This window comes from Sebastes umbrosus, chromosome 16 (assembly GCF_015220745.1).
Source record: "Sebastes umbrosus isolate fSebUmb1 chromosome 16, fSebUmb1.pri, whole genome shotgun sequence".
Taxonomy (NCBI): Eukaryota; Metazoa; Chordata; class Actinopteri; order Perciformes; family Sebastidae; genus Sebastes; species Sebastes umbrosus.
In genome coordinates this window covers 22021944-22040306 of record NC_051284.1, presented here as the reverse complement: position 1 = coordinate 22040306, position 18363 = coordinate 22021944, and the positions used below count along the sequence as shown (strand labels likewise).

Genomic DNA, 18363 nt, shown 5'->3' with positions numbered 1-18363 from the left:
AACAATGTCTTCTCCACTGAAGAATTCCTCACATTTTCCAGTCTGGGACACAAATTTGAATCTGTCAGTGACTCCTAATGAGAGTTTTATTGTGCAGTGAATTCACTTTCATACTGTTTTTTTTGCTGAGTCTCGCCATCATGTCATCAGTCAAAAATACTGCATTCAATCTGTTATTAGAGGGGAAAATATATCCTACGTTGCATCTGTTCTGTAATTTTAATCCCATTTTAATTTTGAAAATGCACAAGAAATAATTTCGGAAAAGTAGTTCCTTCCATGAAATGGCAATATGTGGGTTTGTAGTGGAACTCTGCAGCAGTGTTTAATACTCTGATCCTGACGTGTTGATATTAATGTCTTAATTTCAGGCACCAACACGCCCATATTACCACCGCCGCAGGTAATAACTCTGAGTATACATGTAACTGTGCTGTAATTCATTCAGTTACAGGTTTAGATACAACCTTCATTGTATAGTTTACCCTGCAGGGTACACATCACAACACACCTGTAGTATGAACCGAATTTGGCACACATTTCACTGATTTTGACCTTAATTGGTTCATTTTTTCTTTCTTTCTTTTTAATAAATCAGGTCATGATGTTTCTTTCTATCTTAAGCACCAGTGTCGGTCGAACCTGTAACCCTTGGACCTGTCAGCTGAGGGATGCCGCTGGGTTTCTGTGCAGCCACCAGAGGGACTTTGGCCTGTTGTCTAAGCTGTTTTGGAGGCACTGGGACGGAGATTTGACCCACTTGCCCCTCCTCAAAATCTGCTATCATAAGCAGACTATTTTGCACATGTTATGTCTGTTGGAACCTACTGTGTATTTTAATAAAGTTATTTTTCCTGCTATATTGACATCTACTGATTTTTTTGGGGGGTGTTTGTTTTTTGTTGTTGTAATAAAATGTACCAGTGCGAGCAAGGTGACACGGGACGAGCAGGTCATTTGCTGTTGTAGGTTCCCGTAAGAAGACATTCTGTGTCATAATCAAGGTTAAACCAGCCGAAACTGGATTCAGCTTGCTTTTATTTGTAGAACAGTCCACCACCCACCTTTTTTGAGCTGACATAACAAAAACTCTTCAGGACACGGCAACCTACATTTTTTATTTGTTTTATTGCTTTCTTCTTTTTAGTTGAATGTATCTATTTTTTAAATTGTTTTTATCTGTTTTATTTGTGTTTAAATTGTTCCTCGTCTTGCTTTTGTTTGGCATCACTGTTTGTCTTTCTGTCATTATATTGCCTTGTATCCTGCTTTTGCTTTGCTTTGTCTGTCAAAGCATTTTGTAAACTCTGTAAACTTTGTAACTTTGTAAACTTTTAAAGTTGCTATATAAATAAAGTTATTATTATTATTCCCCCTGAAAATTAAAAAAATATGCTGAAAGTGGTAGTTGAAGTGTCACAATGGATGTTTTCTACCTCTACCTGATCAGTGGCCATCAAATAAAATGGTAACACAAAATGTCTTATATGATAAGTATTTGTCAAAACAGCTCCAGAGTATAGAACCTCACACCTTACTTGATTGAAATGTATTTTATTTTATTCTATTTTTCAATTGTGAACAAGGGATACATTTACCTGGACTGTGGATGGGGAGTGTTAGGGGGTATTTTGTTTCCCTGTTTGTCTGTTTTTCATGTGTAGTCTATTTATCTATGGGAAAAAAATATTTTATTATTTTGCTTCAATAAAAACATCTTTAAAAAAACAGCTCCAAAATGTTGTTCTGATGGCTAAGTAAAGATCAGAATGAGTCCATTTCAATAAAGATACATAAATGGATACCATACAAAAAAAAAACTGGATCCTAAATAGTTTAGAAATGATCACCTTGTTGTTATTCCTTATGAAATACCTACACCAATGGAAAAGACGAGCATTCAGATTTCTTCCCTCACTAAGATAAAGCAGCAGCTCTGCTCTCGGTTTCCCAGTGCGCGGTGTATTACGGTAAAAAGGAGGCGGGCTCTGACCTACATGTGCGTCGCGTTTTGATTGACATGGCGGAGTCTCCCAGTAAGCGTTGCGCCGCGCCAGCAGACAGCAAGACCCGACCCTGGGAATAAAAAAACACACGCAGCACCAGTCTGTTTGAAGATTATTTTATTGCAGCGAGGTGAGTCTCCTTTTTTTTTTTTACACTTCTTTCACGGTACCAGCTCAGCAAAAGAATGGGGGGAATGGCGACGGTAGGAGTCGATGTTGGAAAACAAAGTTTTTCAAAGTGCGTGTCTGTCTGTGAGTGTGTGTGGAGTTTTGGAGAGCTGAGCGCTGACGCCGGCAGTCTGGGCCACTTGGCCAGCGCGAAGGAAAAAGGAAAACTGCTGCGGAGAGAGAGAGAGAGAGAGAGAGAGAGGTGAAACGAAACTTTTTGGGCAACATTTTCCCCTTTATTTAGAACCAAAAAAAGCTAAAACAGGTTAGTTCTCCACACTATAACCGAGTGAATGCGTCAAGGCTGTGCGTTTTTTTTGGAGTCTTTGTGCTCGCAATTTCTCAGCTTTCCACGAAAGAATGTGTTTTTGTCTCCGAGGAGCTTCGGATGGAGTGAGTGCGCAACAGAGGGGAAAAAATAAAGTAATTCTGCAACAAATGTAGCAATTGTTGCGTCTTTTCCGAGCATTCTAGAATTAGTCGGTTGTGTTTGTAGCTGCGCAAAAATCAGGAAATGGACACTTTTGTTTTATAGCTGGAAAAATAAGTTTGGAGTGTAAAGATGCTGAGGCAGTCAGATTTGACACAGAGAGAGAGAGAGAGAGGGAGAGGGGGTTGCGAAATCATTGAATTGACACTATAGGAGGAAGGGAAATGTTGGGAAATGGTAAAAAAAGGGGGTTGTGTGTTGGAGCGACTTTTCCAGAGAGAGTTTGTGCGCAATTGCAGAATGCAGGAAAAAGGGGTAAAAAAAAAAAATCCCAACTCCAGCATATCCTAGCATTCCTTCCAGCCAGTCTCTCTCTCTCTCTCTCCCTCTCTCCCCCTCTCTCTCCCTCTCAGAAACGACTACGTGTCTGTCTGTTTGTGCAGAGAAAGACAAACCTCTCTCTCAGCCTCTCTGGATGCAGACGTGGAAATCAAACATTGGTCTCCTCCTCTGCTTGAAGGGGATCGATTATCTGCCTTCCACACGTTTAAAAAAAAAAGAAAAAAAAAACACAGCACCTCTAAGTAGAAGTCCTTTTTTTTAGTTCATCAGTGAAGAGATGAAGACACACTGGAAAATTTCAGATGCAAGAAAGATGACTCCAGAGCTAGTTTTTGGTGGTTTTATGCGTCAGTTTTTAATGTAATAATAACAGGACTGAGTGGTTAATTGTCATGCTGTCATGATTGGTGGTGGAGGAGGGGGGTTATAATTGGGGCTATGATTTGAGAATATCCCCCTACTGCTGCTGTGGGCTCTGGATCCAGTGGGTACATTGGAGAATATAGACTAAGGGAAAAAATAACCTAACACACCACACACACTTTTTTTTCAGTGGAGAGAGAGAGAGAGAGAGAGAGAGAGAGAAATCCGATCCCAAATACATGACGTCAGATGACATTCCTTTGGTAAAAGGCTGATGTGGCCATGCATTTATTTTTTTTTTTTCTGTGAAAAACTGATATCAGATTTTTTTTTTTTTTTATTTATTTGGTAGAGGGACGAAATGATTGGCTACCCGCTGAAAAGGTGTGTTTAGGTTTAGGTGAGAGCAAAGGAATTCGGTGCATGAATGGGCAATTTATTTTGCTTCCACAAGTCAGAGGCATCAAAAAGTCTTAGCATCAAAAGTTTGGGCAATAAGCCAAAGGTATGAAGAGGAGGAGGAGGAAGCAGGTAAAGATGGAGACAGAATCTCTTCAGTTGAAAGTAGCATCCCTTAAAGCAGCAGTGGGTAGAACTGGAGCAAATATGATTTAAAAAAATATATTTTTATGAAACGGTCACTATATCATGACAGTAGTGCACAAGACAGGTAATCTGAAATAAAAAATCATGTTCCTCTGTGTCTGCAAGATTTCACATACCAGATGAAAACAACCAATCAGAGTCCATCTGGAGCCTGCCGTCTCTGAGCAGCTGTCAATCACTCGTAAACTCCGATCAAACGGTCAAACTAGGCAGCGCTGATCAAATATGAATCAATGTTCTGTTACTGTAATGCCTATTTCTCTCCTCAAATGTTTTCAGAAACATCTTGTAGTGCACGGTTTTTCGCCGTAAAATGAGAAAGTTTGTGACCCGGCAGCCATGTTGAGATCAGTTGAGGAAATACCAAGCACCGCCCACCATCCGGAGCAAACTTTCTCATTTTACAGCTAAACAGTACACTACAAGATGTTTCTGAAAACATTTGAGGCGAGAAAATAAGCTTTACAGTATCAGAATATTGATTCATATTTGATCAGCGTTGCCTTTTGACCGTTTGATCGGAGTTCGCGAGTGATTGACAGCTGCCTCCGTTGAATGAACAGCCAATAAGAACGCTCTTTCTCTGAAATGACCTGTGATTGGACAAAGACTACTGTCACATGCTAGATTTGTTTAAAGCCTGAAAACAGAGCCATGAGGAAGTGCAGAAGTCTAGTTTTCTCTCAGAACACTCAAATTACAATATGCTGGAAGGTTATTATGGAATTTTTGCCCAATGATGCCAAAAGCATTCAGCCTACTGCAAGTTTAAGTGTAAGTTTCTAGACTTTTTTTTTCTTAAAGAGTTTAGCAGTCTGGAGTTTTTTAGTTGACACATGAGCTTAGACGTTTCAAGTTTTCAGAATCGTGTGCATAGTTCCATTTTTTTTGTGTGTATCCAATGGAGAAAAACAGTAATTTTCCGGCAATGTCACCCCAGACACCCATTTCATAATACTTAATAAATAAATACTGCAATCCTTTCATCAGTGGGCCGTAGGCTCAATCACCACTGTGTTACCTCATTTGGCAATAGATAGTGACTTAACAGACATTTATTTAAATGTAAATCTTCCAGATTGCCTCTTTAAACTCTTTCAAAATGTCTCATTTCTAAATCAGGCCCTCACTCAGAGGTTACCTAACAGGTAATTTCAGATTTGGGATGGCTCCTGATTTACAGCCCCATGACGTCTCCTTTTGTTTCTGGGGTTTCAGGTTGTTTATCATGGCCTGCAGCTCCAGTGTGTTACATGAGAAACAAATGCTAAAGGCATTGTATTTTGCAATTGATCCTCACAGTGAAAAAGCTGTGTTGGTACCCGTGTAGCTTTAAGTAGGGTTTATGTTAATGTTTTTTAAACATTGTTGAGTAAGTGGGTCAGAAATTGACTTGCCCAAAGTCAGTTTTTACTTGCCCCTATGCAAATTGAATTGTTTTATTTATTAGCGGTTATCAAATAACAACAAAGACCAAAGTTAGTTGTCATGTTTAATTTTTATTTAAGTAAATTAATGTGGAGTTTCGCCCACATCCTCTAACGCCAGCCAACTAAACTCCTATTTCCAGGATAATTGAAATGCTCGCTTGCGCTCCAGCTCATAAACTTTGTCTTCACCCGCCGCCATTTTCTCGTGAGTGCCCGATCGGTTCTATACATGGGCAACTCTCAACAGAGATCAGATCAAACAATGTGTTTAATTCTTATTTACTACTTGCCCAATTGGGGCAATATGGAGAAAATCAAATATCACAATGTTTTTGACCAAATCCCTTGATATTGCTTTTGCAACGATATTGTATGGGTGACTAATGGTGCTTTCACAAAATATTTACACAATGAGACTTTTGGGAAATAATGGTCAGTAATGTGGATATAATGACTAAGTGGGAAAAGCCAAATAATAAAACAGCTAGAACAGTCTGGTAAGCTCAAAAAATGACCTCACTTTACTGTAATGCAGCCTTTAAAACCAAGAAAAGACAACACTTGTCATATTACGATATCCAAAATCTAAGACGATATCTAGTCTCGTATCACGATATTTATATAGTATCAGTATATTGCCCAGCCCTATTACCAGCCTGATGTGGTATTTTACTTGCCTCAGGCAGGCAGGCAAGCCTTATTGTTGAGCCCTGATTAAGTTCCAGGTGCCGATCACAAAGGCAATCCATACATCAAAGCAGAAACTGTTTTTTTTTTTCATGGGTTAAGTTACATACTATACAGCCATATCCCTCTTAACACAAGCTGAATGAGGTTTATATCACTGCACACTGTTCTCTGAGAGTTAAGCCTCTTTGGCTTCAACATTTATACACAATAAGAATGTAAACAAAGCTAGCAGGCCGACATTTGAAAAGTTATGAAAGCCCCGTTATGTTGTCGTTGTATTCATAGCAAATTCAATAAAAAAGTTTGGATGAAAACTCGTATTTGCCTTTTTAATGACAGGCTTTTTGAGTTTTTTATACATTTTTATACTGTATGTTTAGTTGGCTGTGTGGAGAGCCAGGAATGTTGGATGTGCAACGGCATAATGTAAGCAGGGATTTGCAATCCAACTGATGCAATTGCGAGCAAGTGTATTTCCTCCAACCGTTTTTAGTCTGCCACTTGTAAAATCCCCTTTTTCTGTGTTTAAAAAAAAAAAAAAAAAATCGAATACACTGCAATTATATAACGGAGCAGAAAGAGCGGTGTTTAGACTGGAGTCAGGTTGAAGGAGGGGAGCCATTGTTGCCGTGGCCTTTCTCTGTCTTTCACATGAATAGGCGAAGGGTTGAATAACGCTTTATATAAGTTAACGATCTGCGCTCTGTAAACGTTAGGGCTCTGTCACACTGCAGGTACAAGTCACTCAGCTGTGTCAGCCCGGGTCATGGTGCGTCATCGCCTGCACACGGGGTACATGTAGCTGTGCAGCTGCTTCGTTTGATCCCACTTAATCAGTTTGTCAGTTTGTTTTATTCCACTGAAGTGCCTGAACCAGAACGGGGGGAACCGACGCCAAGAATTCACAGTATATCATTAGAAAAGTCAATTTATTGTGCTTTCTTTGAATCAAAGTTACAAGTTACACTTTCCCGTTTTCTCCTCCAGCAGACAAAGATTGACATATAGTGACCTGGGTTTGATGGACTGCTTGTGTTTTATCTCTTAATATTCCGTAGACAGGTTATTCTAAGCGCAACGAGGAAGTTGTTCCCATGTTTCATGAGGACTCGTGATGCCAAGAGCGTCTGTCTCCATCTCTGACCTCAAGCATCATCTGGCTTCTCCGCTTTCTACCCGCAGCCGCCTGCGGTTCGCTGTTGGCTCTATAAAACCTTCAGGTACGCCTGGTCGAAATGGGGTCAGGAAGGGGGCAGGACGATGCTGGCCATTGTGTGTGTGCACATGACTGGTAACCTAGAACATGTTATCCGAGGGATAGTGTTACGGAGCAGTGCTGCTTGTGCCGATCTGATGTCTTAGTGCCAAACCTACGGTAGATTTTTGAAGGCATTGATTGATATTTCTGAGAGAAACAAAGCTTTGTACCATTGATTGGACATTTTCTATCAGGCAACTTGGTGGTGGGATCAAGATGACTCATTTTATGTTAGTATTAGAGCTGAAACGACAAGTTGAATGACTTATAATTAAACGTTTAAGTTATTTGCAAGCAAAAACACCACACATTAACTAGTCCCAGCTTCTCAAATCTGAAGATTTGCTGATTTTCTTAGGTTTTTTTTGCACTACTAAACCAAATGCCCTTGGATTTTGGACGTCACCTTGGGCTGCACTTTTTGTTTTTCTATTTTCAAACATTTTCTAGACCAAACAAGTACTCAATGAATCCAGAAAATGATGATCAGATTAATCGATAATGAAAATAATTGTTGGTTGCAGCCCTAGGCAGTATAGGACAGGGGTGATAACAATGAAACAGATAATGAAAAAGGTGCATAAGCTTTCGAAGCTTTATAAAATAAGGAAATGCTCTCAATATGCTCAGCCTGTGTAGATAGAAGTTTATCCACTATGTCTGCAAATAATCATCAGTAATTGCCCTTAATATATACTGATAATGACTGTTTAAAATGGTCCAGCTGGCCCATATCTGGAATATTTCCTCCCATTAACTAGTACGTCTTTTCCATGTGCAGTACTAAACTACGTCTGAGTCCGCTATCAGTCGTGCCATCTGTTTCTCCCAATGCAACAGGTGTGCTTCCCAGAAAGCCTCCACTGTTACTGTAGCAGAGGTGTGGTTTGGTCAAATGAACGAGCTGCTTCCTGCTCCCTTGCCTGTGACGGGAGGTTTGACTTATTGGGTGGGTTGGATGTGCGGAGGGAGGCGTTCCCGTTCGGTGAGGTCAAGGGGTCAACGCATGGAGTGCAGGAGGGAGAGCTTCTGCAGTTTCTCTTCCTCTCGTCCCTGTGACCCTTCTGTCCCGATGATGCACAGTAAAACACACACGGCTTCTCCCTGCGGTGTGTTTGCGTTGAAAACAATCTCTGCTGCGGCATCCGTGACACATGATGGAGTGCAGGGGAGCTCAAGAGGGTACGCCGACCCCATGTTTCATTTATATTAAAAACAAATGGCTTTATTAAGCTGAGAGGAATCTTCGTGCAATAAAATACCGATAAATCTGCCATTTGTTTTCTCAATTATTCCGTTAATCATTTTATCCATAAAATAATAGGGCTTCCCCCCTCTTATGGTACGTGTCCACAGCCTCCGTCTGTTTCACGCTTCCCATTCATTGGCTATGTAAGCAGCCGTGCAATGCATTCTGGTAAGGTGGCGGCGCAGTTCGAGAGACGGGGCGTCACGTTGGCCCAACTCAATTTTCTGTCCATTGGCTAATCCTTTCAGCTGTATTCAACATAAAAAGCTACTTCTCAAGAAAGTAAAACACATTTCTTTTGTTGGCTTTGACATTGAGTTTCCTGCTGTTTGTATTTATCAGTGAATGATGATATGTCATAGTGATCTTGCTCCTCTTAGTTACTGTGAATGGGACTGACTTTATGTTCAGCCTAGCGCAGAAATAGTGGATTGTACAGACTAAATTAGAAAGTGACACGTTTGCAGTAGTAGTTTGGCACAGTTGAATGATGTTGTAGAGTGTGCTTGTGCAGGTTTTGGGTGAAGTGTTTGGTTTGTTTTATGTGTACGAGTGTACAATTGTCTTGCAGTAGCTGTTGAGTAGTTTCATTTTGATTAAAATGTGGTGATGCATGAGGTTACATCTTGGTCAAACTAAATCTGCAGGCGATGCATTTATACCATGTAAACAGAACACATACCAAGTTAAGAGCTGCAAGTATAGGTTCGAAGTCCAAAACAGAAAATATAACTAGTTGTATCTCGTGACAGCAGCTTGTTGTCTGCTGCTTGATGCTTTCACTTTCCATTTCCCAGCTTTTTGTGTCTCCTCACTGTCTCTCTCTCCTGCATGCTCTCTCCCTCTGCTTCTTGGTGTCTCTTTCTCTCCCATATGAACGCTGGCTTTTTGTTGAAGTATCCCAGCATCTCATGTTTGCTTGGCACAGAGCTGTAATGTTTACCCTCCTCCTCTCTTTCTTTCTTTCTTTCTTTCTTTCTTTCTGCCTCCCTCCCTTCCTCCATCCTTCCCTTCCTCTCTCGTTCTCCAGAGCCCCGTCTCCACTTTTTTTTGTGTCCCTTGATAATTTCCTGCATTGTTGACAGTTGATTTAGAAGAAGATAAAAGAAGTCTTTCAACTTCTCCCTCCTCCCTCCTACCTCCTACCTCCTCCCTCCTCCTTTCCTATTTCTCTCCTCTCCTCTCCTCTCCTCTCCTCTCCTCATGTCTAATGTCAAACAATCTCCGTCATTTCTATCCCTGGTTTTACAAGTTCCAGTCCAAAATAAGACATTTGACATTTGGAGAAATGTGATGCCTACTCTGACTTGACTATCATTTGCTGCTATTAAATCTAAAACCCCCCGTCATTAAAGGTCATTGAAGTTCTCAGCTATCTTAAACTTTTTCTTGCTAACAAAATAGCGGCAATCTTTAGGTCATAATTCAATTTCAAGTGAACTGGGTCATAACAATTAACTCAGCAAGTCACTGATTTATCTGATAGTTTCAAATGTCAGAATAGTAGAACCAGTATAGTATAATATAGTACAGTATTGTATTACTCTGAGGGGATACAGTAGACCTTTTGTGCAAATATCCACAATATTTGTGCAGCTTTGATGCATTGAATACACAACATATGTGGCACATGATGCAATGCGTGACTTCACCAAAAACTTCCACTTCTCTTGTTGCACATCTGAGTCACTGCTCGTCACTTGGTGTCATTTGAAAGGTCTTGACAGCAGCTGTATGGCTGCAGCGGAGACACCAGTGAGAGGGAACGACAGAGAGTGACATTTGAGGATTGGAGCAGATGATGAAATAAAATGATTGTGACAAATAGATACCGTGTTTGGAATCCGGTAATTAGGCTGTCAAGCTTCTCATCAATTCCCCGTCAGTTGGTAAAGTTTTGAGGATGCGTGCACGCGTGCAGAAAAAGCCGAATGATTCGAGAGTTGCGTAGCGCTCGGCTGCCCTGCCCGACTCGTGCCCCTCGAACACTTCCTCGGGGGTATCATCCATAGAAATAGCTTGTTGAAGAGCTGCCCACTGCTGTCCGTGTGTGTGTGTGCGTGGTCAGCTGGCTGAAGGGATCAAACGTGCACCTGTACACACACAGAAACTTAACACACATGCATGAAACACACACTTGCAGAGTTAACTTTACGTGCCTGCATTAGCATGCCAGGCGTGTTGGTGTTGCTAGTTGGCAGGCCCATGGAAAGTTCCGCCGGTCGTTAATGGCTGTTTTTATGCCTGACAGTGAGCGGTTCGTGTGTGTGTGTGTGTGTGTGTGTGTGTGTGTGTGTGTGTGTGTGTGTGTGTATGTGTGTGTGTGTGTGTGTGTGTGTGTGTGTGTGTGTGTGTGTGTGTGTGTGTGTGTGTGTGTGTGTGTGTGTGTGTGTGTGTGTGTGTGTGTGTGTGTGTGTGTGTGTGTGTGTATCTCGGGTGTGTCTGCTGTGGGTTATATTTCTGATTATTATATGGCTGGAACTAGAATTGGAACGGGTACCTGCATTTTCAAGTATCCTCTTTCTGTGTGTATTTACTGTATGAGTGTGTGTCACATGTTGGCGGGTAAGCAGGACCAGAGTTGAGGGTTCTGCTCAGGGAGGAAGTAGATGTTTTTTAATGTGAAGCCACATGTTTTATTGCTTTCCCTTGTTAAACCCTCCTCCTCCTCCTCCTCCTCCTCCTCCTCTCTCTCCCCTCCTCCAGGGCATGCAGACACACTTCGACCCCTCCTCTCACCCCGTCTTCCCCCCACCCGTCCCGGCTCCACATACCTGTCATTTCTCCCTCTTGTTCTTTTGCCACTCACAGCCTGTTTCCACAGGGCTGATACATTTGGTAAAACACTGATGGACTTCATCCACACCAGCAAATTTTAGGTGTTTTTTTTGTGCATAACTTGCACGGAAACGTTTGTTGTGCACATTGAAATTCAAAATCAGGAGGCAAATGGGAAAATAGCTAAATCTCCTACTCCATAAGTACAGGGACAACTGTCATGTTGTGTATAAAACAATATAAAAGAATGATTTGATCACGGATCATAAATACCTGAAATCCAACAGTAATTCTTGCGCTGCTTGACTGAGACGTCGATCAAATGGTGACTTTATACTCGCAAAATCAGCTGGCACTATGAACATAAATACAAAAATGAGTGACCACAGGAGAATTTGAGGCGATAAAACCACTTAACCTTACCGCCACAAGTGCACCTGATTGAGTCTATCATTGTTTTTGGGAAAGCTTTATTCACTTCGAAGAGAGTTTTTCAAAAAGAAAATGCATTTCAGATTTATCCGGCTTTGTGTGGACATGGCCTCCCCTGTTTTTCCCCTCACTTCTCCCCTCCTTGCCCTCAAACCTGGACCCCCCACAAATCACTGAAACATCTCAAACACACACACACACACACACACACACACGTAAGCAGGCAGAAACACACACTAAAGCACTCACACATCCACATCCCTGAACTAGTGTGTGAAATCCTGAGGCTGATTGAGGAGGAGGAATGTGACCTTGTGACCCCAGGCTGTGGGGAGGGGTGTTGGAAGTGTGTGTGTTTGATGTTACGGGACCAAGTGATTGTATGTACACTTTCCATTGGCTTACTATTCCCAGAAGTGTCCTCATTTTTCAGCCCATTTCAGTTTTCTTCTAATGGATTAAACACTGCTGCCCGCTCTCTATGCACACACACACACACACACACACACACACATGCACATTCATAAACAGGACTATGAGTTAGTCATGGAATTAGGCATGCAAAGTACCATTCATTCATGATTTGCTTGTTCCGTTGTGCATTTAAAGGCTGTGTGAGTGTGTGTGCACATCACTCTCAGACTCAGTTGTTGTCTTGTCTGTGAGAGAGGAGACAGGTTTCTCATGTAGGTGTGACTAAATAGTCCTTCTCTCTCAGCACCCACACACACACTCACACACACACACTCACACACACACACCACCCACTGAGAGAAGCTTTTTCATGGCCCATAAAACTGATGATCTGAGTGTCTCTTGGTGGTTTGTCTTCGTCTACGTGCTCGTCCATCCAAGAATGTGAGTTTGGGCATCCGTCTAGCTGTGTGTGTGTGTGTGTGAAAGGGGGGGGAGTAGAATTCACTTCTTGACTTGGCATAGCTGTCTTAATTAAGACTCATGGCATGCGGCCCTGATGGAGCTCGGCATTAGTGGCAGAGACATGCTGTGTGTTTCCCGGCCGGGACGGCGGCAGGTCCGCTGGCAGGGAATGTGGACTCATTGTCTGGACTCTGTGGTTGTCCTCCTTCACTCCACTCTTTACCAGCCGCTTGTAACGCAGAGCTGATTAGGATGATTGCAGGTCATTGCATTGAAATACATGGCGATGCCGAGGTAGATGGCTCTTTACTTAACTTCACAGCAGAGGTAAAACAACAGAAGTGCACTTTGGAATTCTCTAAATAAGGTATTTCTTTATACACTACATACTGCATGCCATGTCATGCATCTCTGGCTCTAAACCCACTTCATAAACTGTTGGTTTGTGACATTATTTGGTGTTTAGTCAGCTGTATTTTGCAATCTCTCACCTAAGTGCCTGTAATGTGACTGTAAAATGAACAAGGAGGGATGATAGTTGCCTAATGATTGTATAATCGGAAAACAATAAAAAATACAATATCGCAATATCCTACATAGGGCTGGCCCGAATGTTTTGACTGTTGCCATGGTAATCAACCTCCAAATCAGTATTCAAATATCAGTATGTTGGTTTTGTCCAACCAACAGCCCCAAAAAAACTAATAATCCCTTTAATAGAAAGTAAAACCAAGAAAAGCAGCAATTTAAGAATGTGGGACCATCAAATGTTGGCAATTTTGCAGCTCTAATTTATTCTGAATACTTTCAGGGACTTTGTGGTTACTCTCCCTTATAAATTAAACATTAAAAAGTTCAGCAAATTTGGTTCAGATGCATCTTCTTCTGCCCCACTGTCATTATTCAAATACGTTTCCCTCATTTGCTGTAAAAGCATTTTTAGAGGAATCGCTCATATTTGCCTCAATCACTGTGTGCACTCTGCAATAGACATACAGTGTCTGTATGGTAAACATCATTTTTTTTACATGCATGTAATGTGATTTAATTAAATTACCCAAACACCTGACTTTACAGTAATATATTAAAAATGTCCTTCATATTTCCATCTGTCTCTCTCTGTCTGGAAACACATACAGAACTGTGCACACACACACTCAAACACACACATATACATATATTGTGTCCGGTGTTTGATCCCTGAGTCTCATTCTGTGGTATGAGTTTGGGTTTTGGGGTTTGACTCCAGGGACCCATTAGCTGAGATGTTTATTGTGGATTGTACAGTTAAAGCCCCACAAACGTTTTCCCTTTTTTTTTTAAACTCGCTGCAACCAGGAGCCAAATCATACACTAAACATGCTGAATATGCATGTGAAACTGTCCATCACGAGCAACTATAAGCAATCTTCAGTCCAGTCTGTGGTGTTTTGGCGTTGAGTCTGAAGGCTCAGCTGAAAGCTGCCCGCCAACTGCTATACAATGTATTGTGTGTTTATATATGTGCGCGCATGCTTGTTTTTGTGTGACGGAGTTCAAGCATGCCTGTGCACCCAATTGGTGTGTGTGTGTGTCTGTGTGCCGATGTGCGCAGTGAGGAGGAAGTGGCTGTGTTTGTTTAAACTAAGCACGCTCAGCCATGTGGGACAATTTAGCGGGAATGAGAACCCTGCATCCCCCCTCCTTCACCAAGCCTGCGCCGACCTCCTCCCCCACCCTACCCCAAAACCTTCTGAATGGGCGGCTGTCTTTGAAGGCTGAGGGGTTGTTGGGAAGTGTAGTTAGGAGGGGTGGGGGAGCATGAAGTGAGGAAGAGGGAGTGCAGGGGAGCGCTCAGACAGGTTAAAGCTGGACGTGGGACAGAAGAGGAGTAGAGGAAGGAGGCCGGGCGCTGGTGCATGAAAATCAAAGTGTAGCTAATGTTCATTGGCCACTGGTCCTTTCTTGTGAAAACCGTGCAACCACGAAAGTCACACACAGCACAGACGCTGCCTTATCTGAGACGCCACTGCGGGCAAAAGCCTCATATTTTTGCTAAAGGGCTGCATTACATGGAACAAAGTGTATTACACAGCAATAAAGCAAAGACTGAGAGGAGGTGGTGGGCGATGGACATGTAGAGGAGACATGAATGAGGCTGTGGAGCTAATGCAGAGCTGCTGCTGCATGTCATACTAGCATAATATTGTCGTGTCTGGCATGAATGTCTGATGCACGTGGAAGTGCATGTGCAAGTGTGTGTTATTTGGGGATTATATGTGTGTGTGTGTGTGTGTGTCTGAGGAAGAGAAAAAGACAGACAGAGAGAAGGTTTGAACCTGAGTTGAGTTCACTCCGTCTTCAAATCTCCATGGTGACAAGAGGAGAAATGACTTTGAAATAACATGTATTTCTGAAACACATTAGTATATTAAGAAAAAAGTAACTGTGCTTTTCTTCCTATTTATTCCTGTTTTTTCTGCTTTTTCATCTGTCTTTCTACCTTTGTTTTTGTTTTTTTTTACACTTTTTTATTAATTTTCAAGAAACATAAACAATACATAACTAAAGAAACATACACAAGACAAGAAAAACATAAAATAAGAATACATTAAAAAATATACAACAGAAATGAAGTTGATATACATAATAAATTATATAGAATATAAATAAACAAATAAATTCGTAATAATACAATATATTTAAAGTAAACAAATAAATACATAATAATAAAAGTATATTAAAAGAAATAAACAAATACATAATAATAAAAGTATATTAAAAGAAATAAACAAATACATAATAATAAAAACATATTAAAAATAAATAAACAATTAAATACATAATAAAATATATTGAAAATAAATAAATACATAATAATAAAATTATATTAAAATAAATACATACAAAATAAAAGTATATTAAAATAAACAAATACATACAAATTAAAATGTATTAAAATAAATAAATACATAATAATATATTAAAATGAATAAATAAAAATAAAATAAACAAATGTGTCTCCTACAGCTAGTAATCTTTGTACCTTTGTTATTAATGGCAAGTTAAATATGACACTTATAACCTTCACTTTGTCAATTTAAACTGCACCAACTTGCAGAACTCAAGCACACCTGAAGGCATGCACATCTTCAGCATTTGGTCATTAGGTCAAAGGTCAGTAGGGTTCAATGGTGCTGTAAAAGAATGTGCTTGGGGCTAAAGACATTCAAGAATTCCCAAATCTTTAATGATCCCTAAATAGGCTTTAAACCGAACGACCCCTGGTCTTATTTAACATTATTAGCAAGCAAGCCATGCCAAGGCCGAACCCAGAGGGCTTGTGTTTGCATCTCCACAGCCTGTCATACTACCCACCACCAGTCAGCCCAACTCAGCCTTTAGTCTCCCGGCTTGTCGATCTAGCCTCCTATGTGTGTGGCCAGACTGAGCTTCGGAGATCCAAGGTGTTAGGGAGGGGTTTTCTGTGAGCCTTCCTCAGGCTCAGCGCTCCTCTCTGGGCTGCAGAGCGCTCAGCCCTCAGCCTCTCTGGATCTGACGGAGGAAAGTCTGAACTGTGGTGAGGAGAAAGAGAGAGAGAGAGAGAGAGAGGGAGGAGGGAGAGAGAAGGACAAAAGGAGAAGAAAAATCTGGAAGCACTGCCATGAAGACGAGTGAGTCATGTTCATGTGCTTGTGGGAGAATAGCCACTTCCTCAGTATTAAACACACACAAACACCAAACAAAATACGGCGATTTCTGTAGGCCGTCTGGCGTATTGATGGGAACAATGAGTGTGTTGGCAGTGCCAGTCGTGAAGACGTTGATGAGGCTGATGGAAGTAATGAAGACAATGACATCAGTCTTAATGATGATGATTAGGGCGGGGTGGGTTTGTGTTTGTGCCGGTTTGGTAAACTATTTTCTTGTGTGTGTGGTCACCAGTTTGTGGAAACAGACCTCGAACATCTGTAAGTCAAAGGAGCTCTCAGTTGGGAAGAAAAGAGCGTGAGTGGCGTCCCCCGGCTGATGTAATTGGTGGAAACGTCAGTGTCTGCGACCGGGATAAACGCTATCACAAAGTCACTTTGTCTCGTGTGTTCGAGTGTTTGCATCGACTCTGTTTCGACTCCCACACAATGACCCACATTATTTCACTTTGTCCCTCCTGCTCGCATCTGTTTTCTCACACGCAAGGAGACGTATAGATCTCCTTTTTCGCTCCTCTCCTCTTTCGTTACGTCGCTGCTGCGTGGCTACGTGGCAAGCGTTGGACTGTCAGGGCCTCTACTGTGGGTTTACTGCCTGCTGGCCCCCAGCCCAACCACACACACACACACACACACACACACACACATATGGCCAGCCCACAGCCGTACAGCTGCAGGAGGGAGGGCTCGCTGGCAGATGCACACATCTGCTGGAGCTAGCTGCGCTGTCCTAATGCGGAGCTAACGGCTAACACAGAGCTGATTGTGAACCTTCGTGAATAGCTGGGGGAGAAAAAAAAAGTGGACGGCATGTTTGAAACTCTCTTAGCTCGACTCTTTAATTTGCAGGACTCATTCAATTTTCTCTGCCTGTCTGTCTCTCTTTCACTCACACACACACACTCGCTCGCTGCCTGCTGTCTGTGGTATGACAGGCAGGACTAATGTTTGTTCTGGAGCAATAACACAATTAGGATTCCACACATTTCTGTCTCCACACACACTCAACGTGCGGCCCCCTTGTCCCCCCCCTCTCCTCCCCATTTTCTCCCTTCTCCTCTTTCCTCCTGTCTTCTTTCCTTCCCCTCCTCCTCCTCTTCTTTCCGTCCTGCCCTTCTCTCAGTTAACAGATTGCTGTCAGTTCCGCCCTGCGCAGACAGGCAACAGATGATATTGATTTAATAACACCAAATTGCTTTGTTTTTGACAAAACTACAGAGCTGTCTCGGTCACGTGTGTGTGTGTGTGCACGTGCACTTTAGTCTTGGCACAGTTCTCCTATTCGGTCCACTGCTCTTCCGCTTTGGTTTCGATGCAGGTGATCTTCCACCGTACACCAATTAACCTTTCTCTCTCTCTCACACACTGGAGCTACTCTCCCTCAGCTCCTGACCTGAGTGTAAAAAAGCCATTTCCTCTTCATTTTGTTCACAAGGAAAACCGATGCCTCACCCACCTCTTCCTCCCCCCTTTCTCAACTCTTTCTTCCTCTGCACTCCCTCTACTGTCTCCTCACCTTTCTTTCTCTCTGACCCTATTCTGCTGTGTGTTGAGGGTGTTGTCTTGATCCTGTGTGTGTGTGTGTGTGTGTGCAGTTATGTAACTGTAGTCTGTCCCTGGGAATGGGCCGCTGCTTCTTTGAGCTGCGCTCTTTACTTCCTCCCGCCCACTGCCCCGGCGAACAGCCTATAACGGGAGCCGATGGTTTTCCCGTCAGCCAGTGGGAGAGGGGAGCTGTGTTTTGACAGGGTGGTGGAATGCGAGGGAGGCGGGGTCTTTCCAGGAAGTGGATGGCAATAGAGTCAGATCCTGGAGTCTTTTGGCTGAGCTACTTATTTGGCACCCTGGAAAAGAATTCAATGTGATACACTTTTCTTTTCATGTGGAAACGAGCCGAATCAAAGCTGTTTGAGTTTTGTTTTTCTGAGTGTACAAGAGCATGTTGTTGTATTTCCACTGAATGAAAGAATTCTTCTTGTCTCTATCTTTTGATTCAAGTTATCTGAAGTTGTTGTCAAAGAGAAAGATGGACAGAGAACTAGG

The 18363-nt window shown here is 42.1% G+C and overlaps 1 protein-coding gene across 2 annotated transcripts in view; it reads left to right on the top strand.

The window, feature by feature from the left end:
* The first annotated feature begins 2042 nt into the window (after positions 1 to 2042).
* Positions 2043 to 18363, top strand: part of fndc3ba (fibronectin type III domain containing 3Ba) — a 108107-nt gene continuing 91786 nt past the window's right edge. For both annotated transcript variants that reach the window (XM_037796547.1, XM_037796548.1), the window contains exon 1: positions 2043 to 2136. The gene's annotated coding sequence lies outside the window, so the exon portion shown is untranslated. The remainder of the gene's footprint in view (positions 2137 to 18363) is intronic.